Source organism: Urocitellus parryii, chromosome 1 (assembly GCF_045843805.1).
Source record: "Urocitellus parryii isolate mUroPar1 chromosome 1, mUroPar1.hap1, whole genome shotgun sequence".
NCBI lineage: Eukaryota > Metazoa > Chordata > Mammalia > Rodentia > Sciuridae > Urocitellus > Urocitellus parryii.
Window position 1 is genome coordinate 118,464,633 of NC_135531.1, and position 17,534 is coordinate 118,482,166.

The 17,534-nt window shown below is 35.9% G+C and overlaps 1 protein-coding gene across 1 annotated transcript in view; it reads left to right on the forward strand.

Moving 5' to 3' along the window:
* Dtwd2 (DTW motif tRNA-uridine aminocarboxypropyltransferase 2) overlaps positions 1-17,534 on the forward strand; it is a 142,917-nt gene that overhangs the window by 84,001 nt on the left and 41,382 nt on the right. The gene's annotated exons all lie outside the window — the stretch shown is intronic.

Genomic DNA, 17,534 nt, shown 5'->3' on the forward strand with positions numbered 1-17,534 from the left:
AGACCACACTACCCATTTTCTCACCATTTACTTCCAGAGGATTTAAGTATATCTGCTATGATTCCACTGGGAGGGGATTCTTGGAATCTTGTTTCTTTTTAATTCAAACCGTCATGTGTCTTTATCTCTTTTCTGATTTTGCTTTGTTTTCTTTTGCTGCGATAAATTGTAGTCATGACTTTGACTGTATCCTGAGTTCTTGACTCCTAGCAAATCACAGATCATTGTGGGTGGTCATGGGAACCCCAGACATATTTCATAACAAATTTCCATAAAATTTAATATCTTGAAGCAATAAGCATTTTAGCGATCTAATGAATTTTTGTTTTTTTAAGTCAAGAATTTGACTTGCTAAACTAAAGTTTGACTTGGTGTTGACAGAGCTTTCTTAGTGATTTTCATATAATGGTTGACCTGGGCTAGGGGGTCCAAGACATCTATGACAGGGATTGAGGGAAGGCTGCACTCAGCTGGGACTATTGACTGGAATGTCTACATGTGGTCTCTGCGATATTAGGGCTATGAAATGTCAGTTCAGAAATCAGATTACCCTGACTAGAGAGATTATTCTTTCATCTGTACTTCTGGAATAGCTTGTATTTTTATTATTAGCTAGAATAATTGGAGTAACAAGTTCCCTATATTACCAAGTTTTATAAAGTTGTTAATTCCTTCCTTCCCCAAACTGTCTTTTCCAAATGTTAGCCATTTCTTTTCATTCTTTGAATAATTGTGTTCATGTTATTCATGCCTTCTGTGGTTTTATTAACATGTATTTGGCTCTTATGTTTCTAAGAGAATTAATGTTTTTATTATATCCTCCATAGGAAGTGTCTATTCTTTTTCAGGTTCATTTTTAAAAAATTGAAAATGAAAAATCTGACCTATATATAGTATTATGGGATCAGATTCACCACAGTTTTTGTTCTCTAGAATATATATGGAGGCAAAATTCTCTTTGCAGAAAATACTATTGCTTTTTGTGACTAGAAATTTTTCTTAATATGGAATTTTTTTCTAATGTGATTAGAAATGCTTCTTATTTACTCACTGGTTTGTAGCTTCTACAAGCCTTTGTGAACTTCCTTTTGAATAATATGAAAACCCCTTGAATCTTGTCAGAAGCTATTACGTACTTTAGCTTATAGTATGATATTTTTACATTTGAGTTCATTCATAACTCTTGAGTGTTATTCAATCTTTATATTTAATAATTATGTCTGTTTTCAATATTAACAGTAAATCACATCTTATGGGATATTATTGTGTTTCAGCAAAAAATTTGCATGCATTTTATAATTTCTTTAAACAAATTCTAAGATGATTTAAGTAAGTATTGTTAATGGTTACATGTCATAAATGAATAATTGAGGCTTTCTGGGTAACCCCCACTTACCATTAATAATACTTCCTTGAAAAAGAAAGAACTAGAATGAAAGCAGAGGTGTTATGATTCCAAATTCCACTGCTGGTCTTTACCATTTATAAGTATCTATTTAGTTTTAAGAGCACCAGAATTGGTTTTGTCTTTTGTTAGTTTTGATCAAGGCAGTCAAGAGTATATTAGGCACTTTGTTATTAGAATTTGGAATGTTTCTTATTTTTTATTTTAAAAAATTTTAACATATTTTTAACTGATACATAAAAACATCACTTGAACATATTAGTGGAGTAACATGTAATGCTTACTGTGTACATTCTGTAATGTTTACATCAGGTTAAATATGTATCTCAGCCAATAGTTATCATTTCTTTATAGTGAAAACTTTCAATATCCTTTCTTCTGCCCTTTTTTAAAAAATATTTTTTCATTATCAATGAACCTTTGTTTTATTTCTTTATATGTGGTACTGAGAATTGAACCGAGTGCCTCACACACTCATTAGGCAAGCATTCTTCCACTGAGTTACAATCGCAGCCCTCTTCTGCCTTTTTGAAATGTAGAATACATTATTGTTATGAGTTAGGAATATTTTGATGCCCTTAGCTTTGTATTTGAAGAGGGGATGAACATATAGCACTTGCAATCATAGTGAGCCACCCTTCTGCTTTCCTTCACTGGGAATGCTCACTCCAGATGAATGACTTTCAGCCTTAATTTCTGATTTTACATTTCATTTTTCCCACTGGGACTTGAATTCTACTTAGTGTAATATTTTCTAGTCCTTTCTTTTACAAATTGTATCACTAAAATTTCATCCACTGACTTGGATCTTGTCCTAGATATACAGCAATGATGGCATCTATCGCTGGATTCTACTTACTTGCCCTGTACACTAGATGGAGTAATTTTGTCTAATAAGCACTATTTTGATGCCACTGAAAACATGGTAATTTGCAGTGTTAGTACCTGTTTTTGTGGCAACTGTGCATTCTGAACTCATTTATACCTACCTTCTTCCCTTTTCTCATTGGTATACATTGAAATTAAGGCCACAAAAGAATTCTTAAGCTCTTTCCATTAGGACATACCACTTCCTTATGAGAAACCTAAAGTATTAACCAGGTGTAGAGTGTTTATGCTTCCATATTTTCATTTGTGTTTTCTGAGCTATTCCCATTTAAAAGACATTGAGAATTCAGAATCTCTTTAAAGTAATAATTCTCTGTTTTGAGTTCAAAGGAGTGGTTACAACTTGTCAGTTTTTTCCAGCTAGGTGCTAAGGGTAGCCAGGGTATGAATGATGTTAAGTGGAAGGACAATATAAAGTAAAAAGAAAAGAGTATTTAAGATGGACTTTGAGTAACTTTGATACTTAATGGCCAGGGAAGAAGGATAAAATCCTAAAGGAAAATCCTAAAGGAGAGAGAATAAATAACCAGAGAGATAAAAGGAAAACCAAGGGAGGCTGGTGCCTTGGGAACAAGGGCAGAGAGTATAACTAGAGGTGAATGTTTTTTGAGATGAGTTAAAATGAGGACTGAGAAGTGTCTGTCACTTTTAGTGACATGATGGTTGTTGCATTGTTGTTTTAAGTAAGACTATTTTAATGGGGTGATAGAATGGATACTGGGCATTCTGACTTAAGGAATAAGTAAAGGTGAGGGAATTATTCCAGTTAGTGTAGAAAACTGTTTTGACTGGTTTGGAAAGAAAAAAAGTGAGGTGAAAGCTGGATGTAATTGTGAGATCAGTAGTACATGTTTATTTTTTTCCAAATAGGGGAGACTTGTACATGTTTAAAAGTAACAAGAATGATTTAGTTGAGAGGGAGAGGCCAAGTATAGCATAGATAGAAGGGATATGTAATGTTTCTAAGAATGCAAAAAGAATGGATGGAACTGCTTTGAGCATTCATTTATAAGTCCTTTTATGTCATAGGTTTTAATTTATCTCAAATACATTTAGGAGTGGAATTTCTGTGTCTTTTGTTTATAAGAAACTGCAGTTATCTAAAGTAGTTATACCATTTTATTTCCCGTTAGCATTGTATACATCTTACAGTTATTCTACATCCTTGCCAATGCTTGTCACTGTTTTTAATTTTAACCCTGATATCTCCTGGTTTTAATTTGCATTTGCATCATTATGATAAATGATGTTAAGCATCTTTTTGTGTTTTTATTTTCCATCTGTATTTTTTATTTAGTGAACTGTCTATTCCAATCTATTTGGGGGAGATTATTTATTACTGAGATGAAAGAGTTTAAAATATATCCTGCAAAAAATTCTTTATCAGATTTATGTATTGCAAATATTTTTATTCTAATCTGTCTTGCCTTTGTATTCTTTAATGTTGGATTTTGAAGAACAGATGTTTTTAATTTTAATGAAGTTCAATTTCTCTATTGCTTTGTATTTTGACAGGATATTTTTTATTAGCACTAACAGAGGTTAATTTTTTTTCTTATATAAAATTTGTGGGTGTGTTCATGATGTGTAAAGTTAAGAGATGCTTGCTTCAATCACTAGTAATTTCTTGGTAATTCTGACTGCTTCAACCATCCTGTTATGTTTATAATACATTTTTTGTATTTATTAATTAGTAGCCTTGATTCAGTAAATCTTACTGGGTTGCATCATATCTGAAAGCATCATTACATGAGATGACTTTGTGTTTGTATATATCCATATCTATGACTTCTGGTATATACTAATGTTTTTTAAAAATAAAAAACATGCAAACACACACACAGACACACACACATATTAGTTGCAGATGGACACAATACCTTTATTTATCTTTTTGTGATGCTGAGGATTGAACCCAGGGCCTCATGTGTTCTAGTCAAGTGCTGTACCACTGAGCTACAACCACAGCCCTGCTGATGATGTTTAAACCTCTGATTACTTACATTTTTTGGAGGAGTACATTAGTTAGAGATGTTTTGCATAACCATAGTTCAGAGTACACTGTGAGCGGCAATGTATGCATTGTAAACTTTTGTGCAACAGCTGTCACGACTGGCAAAGGTAATGCTGGAGAAGCACTGTATTAAATTGGTCCAGTGGGCACAATTAATTCATAAAAAGAAGAGCTGTGTGCATGGCAGCCATGCTTGGCATAGTTAGGCAGCTGGTATGATTATGTGCCTCAATTATAGGGTATGAGGGTAATATTGCCTCTGTTTATGAAGTGATGAGCATTGCATAGTGGGAACAGATGACTAAAAAAATACTTGACCTTCTAATTCCTTGCCATACTCATCATGAAATTATTTTTTACAGAATCAGGAAAAACTTTTATATAGGTATTGAAAACAACCTGAATACAAAGGGAAGAAATTTAGTCAAATTTAAAAAGAAGAAAGAAAACATATTTTTAAACACTCTCATTATTTTTAGAGGTTACTAATGAAATCTCATTGATTGTAAATGTTACATAAATATTAGGTATTATTTAACCAGCAGAATTTCACAGCTCTCCATGTATTTCTGCTCTGTTCTTTTACCCACTTACTAATTACCTATGCACATTTTATTTATTTATTCAATAAGTACCATGGTTTCAACCCAGGGGTGTTTAACCACTGATCTACATCTCTAGTCCCCCCACTTTAAAAAATATATATTTTTAGTTATGAATGGACGTTTATATATATGTGGTGCTGAGAATTGAACCCAGTGTCTCACACATGGTAGGCAATTGCTCTATTGCTGAACTATAATCCGAGCCCTCCCCAGTCTTTTTTATTTTTTATTTTGAAACAGGGTCTTGCCAGGTTCCTTATGGCCTCACTAAGTTTCTGAGGCTGACTTGGAACTTGTAATCCTCTTGTCTCAGCCTGCTGAGCCACTAGGATTACAGGTGTATGCCACTTTACCCAGCCCTACGCACATTTTCCACACATTTTTTTAATCTATACATTTATTTGAGTTCTGAATTAAAGATAGTAATTCATGTATTTAGGGCATAAAACTTAGGTTATCAAGATTTTGTGTTTTGATGATTGCCTTAATTTACATCCTTAATGTTACATTGTCTAAAATTAAGGTCTGCCTGTTTTCATATGGCATAATGCTTAGGAGCCCAGGCCCTGAAGGCAGACTGACTTTCTTTATATATGTCTTCATAATTAATTTGTAGTTTAAGAAAAATTGTCTCTCTGCCCTTTGTTTCCTCATTTGTAAAATGGTAATCATAATAGCATTTACTTAATAAATGTTTGTGAGATTTAAATATGGTAATAAACCCTCATGTCCTTTATAGTTTCTTTGAGAAATATGTTGTTTGTAAGTGACTTGGTATTTCTTTCTTGCAGCTTTTAATAGTCTTCATTTATTCTGATTTTTTGTCATCTTAACTATAATGTGTTATGGCAAGGTTCTTTTCTGTTTGGGTCTTTTTGGGGTCCTAAATGCCTATAATACCAGAGTGCCCATCTCATTCCCAAGATTTGGGAAATTTGCTAGTGTTTTACTGAATAAGTTTCTTATGCTGTTAACCTGTATTGCTATTACTCCTTTAAGATTTGACTCTTAAGGTTACTCTTTTAATGTTGTCCCAAAGATCTTGTATATTCTTTTCATAGTTACCTATTTTTTTTTTAAATTACTCTCTGCATGTTCTAGTTCATTCACCTTTTCTTCTGTTGAATTCTATGTTAGGCTTTTTACTGATTTTTTTTCTTATTTTTTTCATTTCCAAGATTTCTGTATTGTTCTTTTTAGTATCTCTATCTCATTATTGGATTTTCATTCATATCTTGCATTATCTTCCTTAATTTGGTCATTTGCTTTTTTGTATTCTCTTGGAATATATTGAGTTTTAAAAATCATTCTTTTGAATTCCCTATCAGGTGGTTCATCCACTGCAATATCTTTAGAATTAGTTGCTAGTGAATTATGAACTTTGGATTGTGCCATGTTGCCTTGTTTGTTTGTATTTCTTTTTTTTCTATGTTGAGGTTTGGACATCTCTTGGGTCGGATTTCTCTTCCATTTTTATGTTAGGGCCTGTTTAATGCACAGCCTTCTTTGGATGATAATGTGTCTTGGGAAATCCAATTGTTGGGATTTGCTGAATATCTTTCCAAATGGATTTTGTACTATTTCCCTGCTACTGCTTTGGTGGCAGCTAGTGTACTTCGACACATTGTACATTGTTGCAGAACTTCAGGATTCCACTTTCCCTGTAAGTCTCACAGAGGTGGGTCCTTCTAGCATATAAGAAAATTGTATTGTGGACAGTGGAGTAAATGGGATACACCCTCTGATTACTCTTTTAGTTTTATCTACACTGTATATTCTAAAAGAGGATAGGAGTAAAAATCTCTGTGTTGTTTCTCTCTGTAGGAGCAGATGTACAGGATGAGGTCTTTAGCCACTCCCTCCCCTGCTGCAAGCCATAACCTACTGCAGGCCTGCTCATCAACTGGGGATTTTATCTCCCTTTTTTTTGTTAAAGTGTTTGCCAGTGTTTGAAAAAGGTGGGGTTATGTGCGTAGCAGTGTGTACTGTCTCTTAACTCATCTATGAATGAAACTCAGTGACAGAGCATCTACCCTACAAGCTGAAAATGTCATATTAGATCCCCAGTACCTTGCAGAAAGGGAGGAATGAAAATCAGTAACAATAATAAATAGCAGTGAACCAGATATAGCATTAAGATAAATACCAGGTGCCAACGAAGACATATACAACATTAACAACAACACCAAGGGGAATGATGGGGGCAGACATTATGTAAACCAAACCATTTTTAAATGATGAAAATACAATTAAGAGAGAGGAAATGGGAAGAGGAAGACAAAAGAAAAGTTATGATACTAAAAAAAATGGAAAGAGAAAGCAGAGAAAGGTAGAAAGTGAAGGTTATTAATAAATAAAAATTAAAATTTTTAAGTTAAAAAATGAAATGAAGTTAAAAAAGAGAGGGAGAGAACAAGAAAATCTGAGTCCTGGAAGGAGAAGAAAAAAAAGAATAACAAAAAACTGAAAAAAAAACACAAGTAAAGATTATAAGAGAAACATGTATGTGTACACATGAATGAATAAGCAAATATAAAAAAGATATTAATGAAAAATGAAAGAATTTTCTTTACTGAAATGATTGAAAATGTGAACAAGAATGGATATTTACTACTTATGCCAATCTCTTCTTCTTTCTATATCTTTCTGGGATGTGTACCTCTTAGAGAAAACATGGGCTGGGGGTATTAACCCCTTCCTCTTTTTGCATTGCTTGCGAGTCTGCCAGGTAGAGTGGCCTTGAATCAAAGCAGGTTGAAATGGCTCTTTTTTTTCCCCCCATTCATGGTTTTATTTTTTTTCCTTTTTTTTTTGATTTTAGAGCTTTGTAATGTTGTGAACAACCAATAATAATAATAATAATAAAAAAAATCCTGCCGTGAAATGGCTCTTAACTTCCCTGCTCACCAGCACAAGGGGGCATGGATTGGGAAGTACTATGCTCTGGAATTTACTCCAAAAAGATTAGAACCTTACACTCTCAGGGACAAGCTAATGATAAACTCTGAACTGATTATTCCCTTGGTTGGAGTCTACTCTGGACAGATTAAATCCATATACCCCCAGGGTTGGGCTAATGCTAATCGCTCTTGTGTGATTGAGTGAGTCTTGGCTAGATCTCCTTCCCATGGAATCTTTCTCAAAAAGGCCGTTCAAGGCCCAATCCATGCATGCAATCACGTATGCCTGTGCAGTTTCCCAACTCTCTTCAACTGGCCTGAGCCATCAGACTCAAAAGGAATGTGATCTGCACTCCCTTTCATATTTCTAACCTGAATTTCACTTCATATATTCTCTTTGCCTGCTTCAGTGGTATTCTACCAGGGCCACATTGAGTCACAAGGTAGATGCTGGCTAAGACAGTGTGGCAGTATTTGCTGTTATCTCCAAGGTTCCCAAAGTAGCAAGCCCTAGTGTGACTTCCACAAGATGGTTCCCTGCCACAGCCCTTCACCTATAAATTAACAAATGCTGGGCACTTTTCAAGCTCTACCCTGCTATGCAGCTCCTGGATCAGTTAAATTCAGACAGCCTATCTGTTCTGCAGCTGTTTCTATACCAAACTTCTTCACTGTGCTTTTCTGTCTTTCCCTTTGTGTTACTCCTCCTCTCTGTAATCACTACAAACTCTGCATTGATGCATTCTTTTTTACCTTCTGTACCAAAGACCAACATTTCCTTATCTTTCCAAGTCTCTGAATGTTCAGTATTGAATGTCCATGAATTCCCTCGGTCACCTCACTGAGTAGCTGTTATCCAGATGTTTGGATGCTGGGCCATGGAGAGCTAGTTAGCCTCTCTTCAGCCATATCCACCCCCACCACCACTTAAATACTTGTTAAAAGGCTATAATTAGCATACAGTTAATTAAATTTGTAAAATTTGATTTAATTTATAGAAGTAATACATTTATATGGCAAAAAATTCAAAAGATAAGAAAACATGCAGTGAAAAGTATTCTTCCCACTTCCATGCCCCATTTAAGTAGAGTCCTTCTAGAGGCAACCAATACATTAAGACTCTTGTGTATTTTTCCAAAGTCATTTTACTTACATGCAACTTAATATATATGTACATGCTTACTACCTTAGATATGTGGTAAGTACTTGCTGTTACATGGGTTGCTCTTTTCATTTAACAATGCATTTTAGGACCTGTTCTTTATCTGTATGTGAAGAGCTTCTTATTAATTTTTATTGTTATTTTGAATTTCACGTATGGATGAACTGTAATTTATTGCTTGATGTTAAATTATTTGTCCTTTATCATTTGTTTTTCCTATTCAATTTTCTACTTATTTTTTTCTGGTAATAGCTTTGTATAGATCCTGTACTGATTAGTTGACTGATGACTCATTTTTATGTTAGGTGAATTTTTCTTGGATTGGTATTTGCAAGAGGTACCTGTGAGTGAAAAGACAGGACCCTAGGAAGAATTTTCTTTATGACCTTGGGTTTGTCTAAGATTTAAAAACAACAACAACAACAACATGATCCATAAAAGAACAAATAGACTTGTACTTTCATCAAAATTAAAACTTTTTCAAAAGACACAAAAGGTATATACTTATTTTAAGGGAATGGAAAGACAAGACACAGATGAAGAGAAAATATTTGTCTAGAATAATCTGAGAAGAAATTTGCATTCACACTATATAACAGACTTTGAATAGTTTTCAGTAAGAAACATTTCTGTTAAAAAATAGATAAAAATTGTGAACATTTACTTTACCAAAGAAGATATATAAATGTCAAAAAAGTACATGAAAGAATGCTTAACAACACCAACAAGAGAGCTTAACATCATTAGTTATTAGAGAAATGCAGATAAAACCCAATAAGATATCATTGTACACCTGTGAGAATGACTAAAATTAAAAAGACTCCATACTACGTATTGGCAAAACTATAGAGCAATTGAAATGCTCACACACTGTTGGTGGCAATGTGGATGATATTACTCTCTGGAAAATGGTTGGTCACCTTCTTAAAAAGTTAAATATACACATAACATATGAGCTAGCCAATTTACTCCTGGGTATTTGCCAAAGAGAAATGAAAATATATGTCCAAATAAAGAATTGCATATGAATGTTCATATCTGTTTTAATTGTCATAGTCTTAGGAACAGCCTAAGTGTCTATTAACAAGTGATTGCATAAAGTGTGATATTTCATTTAGTGAAAAGCTATTAATTAGAAAAAAGCAATTAAACACTCTATAACATGGGTGAATTTGAAAATATTATTTTGATTCAAAGAAGCTATATAAATATGAATATACATTGTGCAATTCCACTTACATAAAACTAGTGAATTTAAACTAGTGTCAGAAAGCAAATCATTGCTTGCTTTGATGGGGTGAAGAGGAAGGGAGAGAAAGGAGAGGTAAGAAGAAGAGATTATAAAAGGTTAAGAGAGTTAGGACTATGTTTATTATTATGGTTGTGCTGATGGTTTTACAGCATACGTGTAAGTCAAAACTTAGAAGATTGCATACTCTAAATTTATGCAGTTTATTCTATATCAATGTTAAATTCAGTGAAGTTCTAAAAAAAAAAAAAAAAAACAAGAAACACAAAATGAAGCAATTGAAAGGTCAGCAATATAGTGCCAGACCTCAGAATTTTTGCTAGGATGTACATAGTTGCAGATGATATTGTCCCATGAGTAACTGTCACTTTAGAACTTTTGGAAGTTCAACCATTCCCCTTCAGGCCTAGTCTTTTATATATAAAAGGCTAGAGCAGCATGCTGATCTGGATGTGTGGAAGGCACCATTTTATGTGGCCAAGGTTACTCCATGTGTCTCATAGTTAAACAGTATGTATCCTGATAGTGCAAATATTCACACTGGAATGTGAACAGTATACATTGATCACTTTTGGTCTTCCCAAATAATCAGAAGTGGTGCAAATATATCATAAGTCCCTATGACAGGAATAAGTTTTGTGTGCTATGACAGTACCTGGTTTGTCTGAACTTCGTTTCAGTCATCCAGAAAAAGAGTCAAATTAACTGAACATCTCTTTAAATCATGCTTTAGGCCTTTGGATCAATTTTATTAAAGCTCATTCCTACATATCATATTTTCATACAGACTTTTAAAGGATAGACTATTTTCAAAAATTTAAGATTGAAAGATGTCCTGGAAGATTAGGTAAGTGGCAGATCTAGGTTGAAACCCACCTAAAGCTCTCATTCATTCAACCATACCATTCATTCAGTCACACAAACTGGCCAAAACATTTTTTTATTAATAACAGCAATTTCAATTTTTTTTTTTTTTTTACTAATAACAGCAATTTCAAATTGCTTTTTCTTAACTTCTTCCTTTTGGGAGGATGTCCAGAATAAATAAATTAGACTTTATTTTTCCTACTGTCAAGTTGGATTTCTTGAATTAATATTAATGACTTACATAAGTTTCTCACCCTTATAAAATTATTAGAACCAGGAAACTAAAGGATTATATTTCCTTACTAAAATTGTTCTGTGAGAATGACTAAAATTGTAATGTAATAATAATAAAAATGTAATTCTAATTAATTTTTTTAAATCTCCACCTAGCTTTTTAAAATAAAACTTTTTTGGGGAGATAATTGTAGAATCACATTGTAGTTGTAAGAAATACTTCTGAGAAAATTCACCTATTTAATCAAAATAATTTCAATATAAACTGAATATACATGAAATAATATTGGACAGAAATATATCATGTAGTATACAGCATCATCTCTGTCCATTAGCTGTTTGAACTCCATATTTATTACTAAGAGACTCTGTGGTTCTGTCACTTCTACTTGAATTCTCTTCTTGAATACATGCCATTCCTTGTTTCTGAAAGTCCTAAACACATTACTCAGATTAACTTACATTTTTTTCTATAGGCTCATTACTTGTCTATCATTTTCCCCCAAATTGCTTTCCTTTATATGCATTAGTGGAGATAGGCATTTCCTCCTATTTGTTTCCTTAGTGCCCACAACATATTCCTGTCACAGGGATTTACAATATGCTGTGATAACTCTCTATTTATTTGTCCATATGTCTTTCTAGACCACAAGATAATTGAGAAAGAGATTTTCTTCTTGTACACTCGGAATCTTCAATGACTGCAAACATTTTAAAGGCAAATATTTCAGTTATTTTTTCCAGTGCACTAGAACAATACCTGCTACATAAAGTAGCTCAGTAAATATTAGAGGATGAATGGATGGATGGGTGGATGAGAAATTATGGAACAGAGACAATGATTATTTGATCACTAATTTCATTGAATAAACATAGTCTGTGATAAAATATGGTAAAATAAAACATAAACCAGATTAGATTGTGGTTATGTGTGGATCTGGCTTATTGGGAATTTTTTTTTTCCTGTACTGGAATCTGAACCCAGGGTCTTGCATGGCAGGCAAGCACTCTACCACTGAGCTACACCCCAGCTCTTTTAAATTTTATTTTGATATAAGGTCTTGCTAAGTTTCTTAGACTAGCCCTGAACCTATAATCCTCCTACCTCAGCCTCCTGCGTAACTGGGATCACAGTCATGTGTCACTGCACTCAGCCTCCTTAGGAATTTTTTTTTAAAGCAATGATTTTTGAAAAATTCTTTTTTAGTTATATACAACACTAGGATACACCTTGATATAATCACAAAAGCATGGAACATAACCAGCTCCAGTTCAGACCCTAGCACTCCCCAATTCCTCCAGTGATCCCTCTTCAATCCATTAATAATTTACTTTTTTAAAAAATAAGTGACCTTGGAATAGCACTTATGCTGGGACTCACTGTGCCACATCCATGCATGAACATATGGAAGTTCTGTCAGAATCATTCTACTATTCTTTTTCCTATCCTGTGCCTTCTTCCTTCTCCTCAATCCCCTTCATCTACTCTACTGGTCTTTTCTCTATTTTGTTTTTTAAAGTGTATTCTAACAGCCTGCAGATATGGTATAGGAAGTGTTAGGGGATATTTGAAACAGTAGTTTTTGTGAAGAGGAAATGCTATATAATTTTTAAAAAATTTTAATTGGCTGGAGTAGAAAGTGGTGAATTATTTTCTGGAAATCAATTTTTTCAAGTTTGGCAAAATAGTAGAGTCCACTATACCAAAATAAATTTCAGTATGTATTTGATGAATTTTGTATATAAGTATACAAAAAAGTATACTAACTAAGGTAGTTCAACTTTAGCTAATACAAAACTTGCTTAACATGGAACTATTTTTTAGAGTTATTGTTGTGATTCCCAGACATCAATTTCTGAAGAACAGATTAATAATATATCACACAGTTAATGTTTCTTGACTTCATATTAAGGGAAATAGCATAAAATTTCTTGAAATAGTTAACAAAAATAAAGAATTTAGTATTCTGGTTTTGTGGGTGAGTTTTTTTTTATTGTTGGTCGTTCAAAACATTACATAGTTCTTAATACATCATATTTCACAGTTTGATTCAAGTGGGTTATGAACTCCCAATTTTACCCCGTATACAGATTGCTGTATCACATCAGTTACCCTTCCATTGATTGACATATTGCCTATCTAGTGTCTGATGTATTCTGCTGTCTGTCCTATTCTCTACTATCCCCCCTCCCCTCCCCTCCCCTTTTCTCTCTCTACCCCTTCTACTGTAAATCATTTCTTCCATTTGTATTATCTTGTCTTACCCCTCCTTTCCTCTTATATGTCATTTTGTATAACCCTGAGGATCACCTTCCATTTCCCTGCGATTTCCCTTCTCACTCCCTTTCCCTCCCACCTCTCATCCCTGTTTAATGTAAATCTTCTTCTCAAGCTCTTCGTCCCTACCCTGTCCTTGTTTACTCCCCTTATATCAAAGGAGTCATTTGGCATTTGTTTATTAAAGATTGACTAGCTTCACTTAGCATAATCTGCTCTAATGCCATCCATTTCCCTCCAAATTCTATGATTTTGTCATTTTTTAATGCAGAGTAATACTCCATTGTGTATAAATGCCACATTTTTTTATCCATTCATCTATTGAAGGGCATCTAGGCTGATTCCACAATCTTGCTATCATGAATTGTGCTGCTATGAACATCGATGTAGCAGTGTCCCTGTAGCATGCTCTTATTAGGTCTTTAGGGAATAGACCAAGAAGGGGAATAGCTGGGTCAAATGGTGGTTCCATTCCCAACTTTCCAAGAAATCTCCATACTGCTTTCCAAATTGGCCGCACCAGTTTGCAGTCCCACCAGCAATGAACAAGAGTGCCCTGTTCCCCGCATCCTCTCCAGCACTTATTGTTGTTTGACTTCCTAATGGCTGCCAGTCTTACTGGAGTGAGATGGTATCTTAGGGTAGTTTTGATTTGCATTTCTCTGACTGCTAGCGATGGTGAGCATTTTTTCATGTACTTATTGATTGATTGTATGTCCTCCTCTGATAAGTGTCTGTTCAGGTCCTTGGCCCATTTGTTGATTGGGTTATTTGTTATCTTATTGTCTAATTTTTTGAGTTCTTTGTATATTCTGGTTATTAGGGCTCTATATGAAGTGTGTGGAGTAAAGATTTGTTCCCAGGATGTAGGCTACCTGTTTATCTCTCTTATTGTTTCTTTTGCTGAGAAAAAACTTTTTAGTTTGAGTAAGTCCCATTTGTTGATTCTAGTTGTTAACTCTTGTGCTATGGGTGTCCTATTGAGGAATTTGGAGCCCGATCCCACAGTATGTAGATCATAACCAACTTTTTCTTCTATCAGATGCCGTGTCTCTGATTTAATATCAAGGTCCTTGATCCATTTTGAGTTAACTTTTGTGCATGGCGAGAAATAGGGATTCAGATTCATTTTGATGCAAATGGATTTCCAGTTTTCCCAGCACCATTTGTTGAAGATGCTATCCTTCCTCCATTGCATGCTTTTAGCCACTTTATCAAATATAAGATAGTTGTAGTTTTGTGGATTGGTTACTGTGTCCTTTATTCTGTACCATTGGTCCACCCGCCTGTTTTGGTACCAGTACCATGCTGTTTTTGTTACTATTGCTCTGTAGTATAGTTTGAAGTCTGGTATCGCTATACCGCCTGATTCACACTTCCTGCTTAGCATTGTTTTTGCTATTCCGGATCTTTTATTATTACATATGAATTTCATGATTGTTTTATCTATTTCTACAAGAAATGCTGTTGGGATTTTGATTGGCATTGCATTGAACTTATAGAGAACTTTTGGTAATATCGCCATTTTGATGATGTTAGTTCTACCTATCCATGAGCAGGGTATATTTTTCCATCTTCTAAGGTCTTCTTCTATATCTTTCTTTAGGGTTCTGTAATTTTCATTGTATAAATCTTTCACCTCTTTTGTTAGGTTGATTCCCAAGTATTTTATTTTTTTGGGGGATATTGTGAATGGAGTAGTTGTCCTCATTTCCGTTTCAGAGGATTTGTCGCTGATATACAGGAATGCCTTTGATTTATGCATGTTGATCTTATATCCTGCCACTTTGCTGAATTCATTTATTAGCTCTAATAGCTTCTGTGTAGACCCTTTTGGGTCTGCTAGGTATAGAATCATATCATCTGCAAATAGTGATAATTTAAGTTCTTCTTTTCCTATTTTTATGCCTTTAATTTCTTTCATCTGTCTAATTGCTCTGGCCAGTGTTTTGAGGACTATGTTGAACAGAAGTGGTGAGAGAGGGCATCCCTGTCTTGTACCAGATCTTAGAGGGAATGCCTTCAATTTTTCTCCATTCAGAATGATGCTGGCCTGTGGCTTATCATAGATTGCTTTTACAATGTTGAGGTATGATCCAGTTATCCCTAATTTTTCTAGAGTTTTGAACATAAAGGGATGCTGTACTTTGTCGAATGCTTTTTCTGCATCTATCGAGATGATCATATGGTTCTTATTTTTAAGTCTATTGATGTGGTGAATAACATTTATTGATTTCCGTATATTGAACCAGCCTTGCATCCCAGGGATGAATCCTACTTGATCATGGTGTATAATTTTTTTGATATGTATTTGAATCCGATTCGCCAGAATTTTATTGAGGATTTTTGCGTCAAGGTTCATTAGAGATATTGGTCTGTAGTTTTCTTTCTTTGAAGTGTCTTTGTCTGGTTTCGGAATCAGGGTGATGTTGGCCTCGTAGAATGAATTTGGAAGTTCTCCCTCTTTTTCTATTTCCTGAAATAGTTTGAAAAGTATTGGTGTTAGTTCCTCTTTAAAGGTTTTGCAAAACTCTGCTGTGTACCCATCCGGTCCTGGGCTTTTCTTAGTTGGTAATCTTTTGATGGTTTCTTCTATTTCCTCTATTGTTATTGGTCTGTTTAGGTTGTCTATATCCTCCTGACTCAATCTGGGCAGATCATAAGACTTAAGGAATTTATCTATGCCTTCACTATCTTCTATTTTATTAGAGTATAAGGATTCAAAATAATTTCTGATTATCTTCTGTATTTCTGAAGTGTCTGTTGTGATCTTGCCTTTTTCATCCCGTATGCTAGTAATTTGAGTTCTCTCACTTCTTCTAATTAGGGTGGTCTGTCTACCACACTGATTGGTCGCAGGTCTGCCCCCCCTGCGGGCACGGCTCTGCTCTGCCCCCACTCCAATTGTGGTAACATAACTACCACGCCCTGGGGTCGTTGGTCCTGATCTGGATGTGGGTGGTGGCTCTGCTGGGTCCCCACTCCAATTGGTGTGATGTGTCTACCACGCTGGCAGCCCTCTAGGCCGGTGGGTCGCAGTTCTGCACAGCCCCCACTCCCAATGGGGGTACCTGACTACCTCTCCAACGGGTCGCTGAGCCCCCTCCGGACCCGGGCGGCGGCCCTGCTCCACCCCCACTCCAACCAGTGTGTCGTGATTGCCTCAGTGATACGTGTCCACCACGCTGGCAAGCTACCTGGCCTGTTTTGCCAGTGGGCTGCAGGTCTGCCTGCCCTGCTTGCTCAGATGGCAGCTCTGCACAGCCCCTACTCCAAATGAGGTTACTTGGCTACCGCGCTGCGGGGTCGCTGGTCCTATTCTAGGCATGGGCGGCTACTCTCTTCAGCCCCAGCTGCATTTGGGGTGTCATGATACCACGCCGGCGGGTCACTTGGCCTGCTCTGGGCGCAGGCAGAAGCTCCACTCTGCCCTCACAGCACCCAGCAGGACCCTGACTGAGAAGCAGTCACCGCTGGTTCCCTAGCCTTGGGCCAAAGCAGCTTCGGTAGCCAGAACCCCACTTCTCCGATCCCGATACACTCTCCGCTGGGAGCTGGCTCCAGCGAGCGACCCCCACGGGTTCCCCAGCCCCAGGCCAAAACTGTTCCGGGAGTCAGAACCCAGTCGCCCCAAACTCAGCGCACGTTCCACTTGGAGCTGGCCTCCACCGGCAGTCTCCACAGTTTCCTCAGACCTGGGCCAGGTTAGCCCCGGGAACCAGAATCCAGCTGCTCAGTGCCCGGCGCACGCCTTGCCAGGCACGAGCCTCTAGGAGTATTCTCCACAAGATCCCCAGTCCCTAGCCTGAGCAAGAAATCTGTCTGCTAGATGCAGGCAAATACCAGCCTGAAATCACCTGTTCCGTAGCTGAATGAGCTGAGATCAGTAGAACATGGGGATGATTACATCATCTCTCCGAAATGGCGGCTGC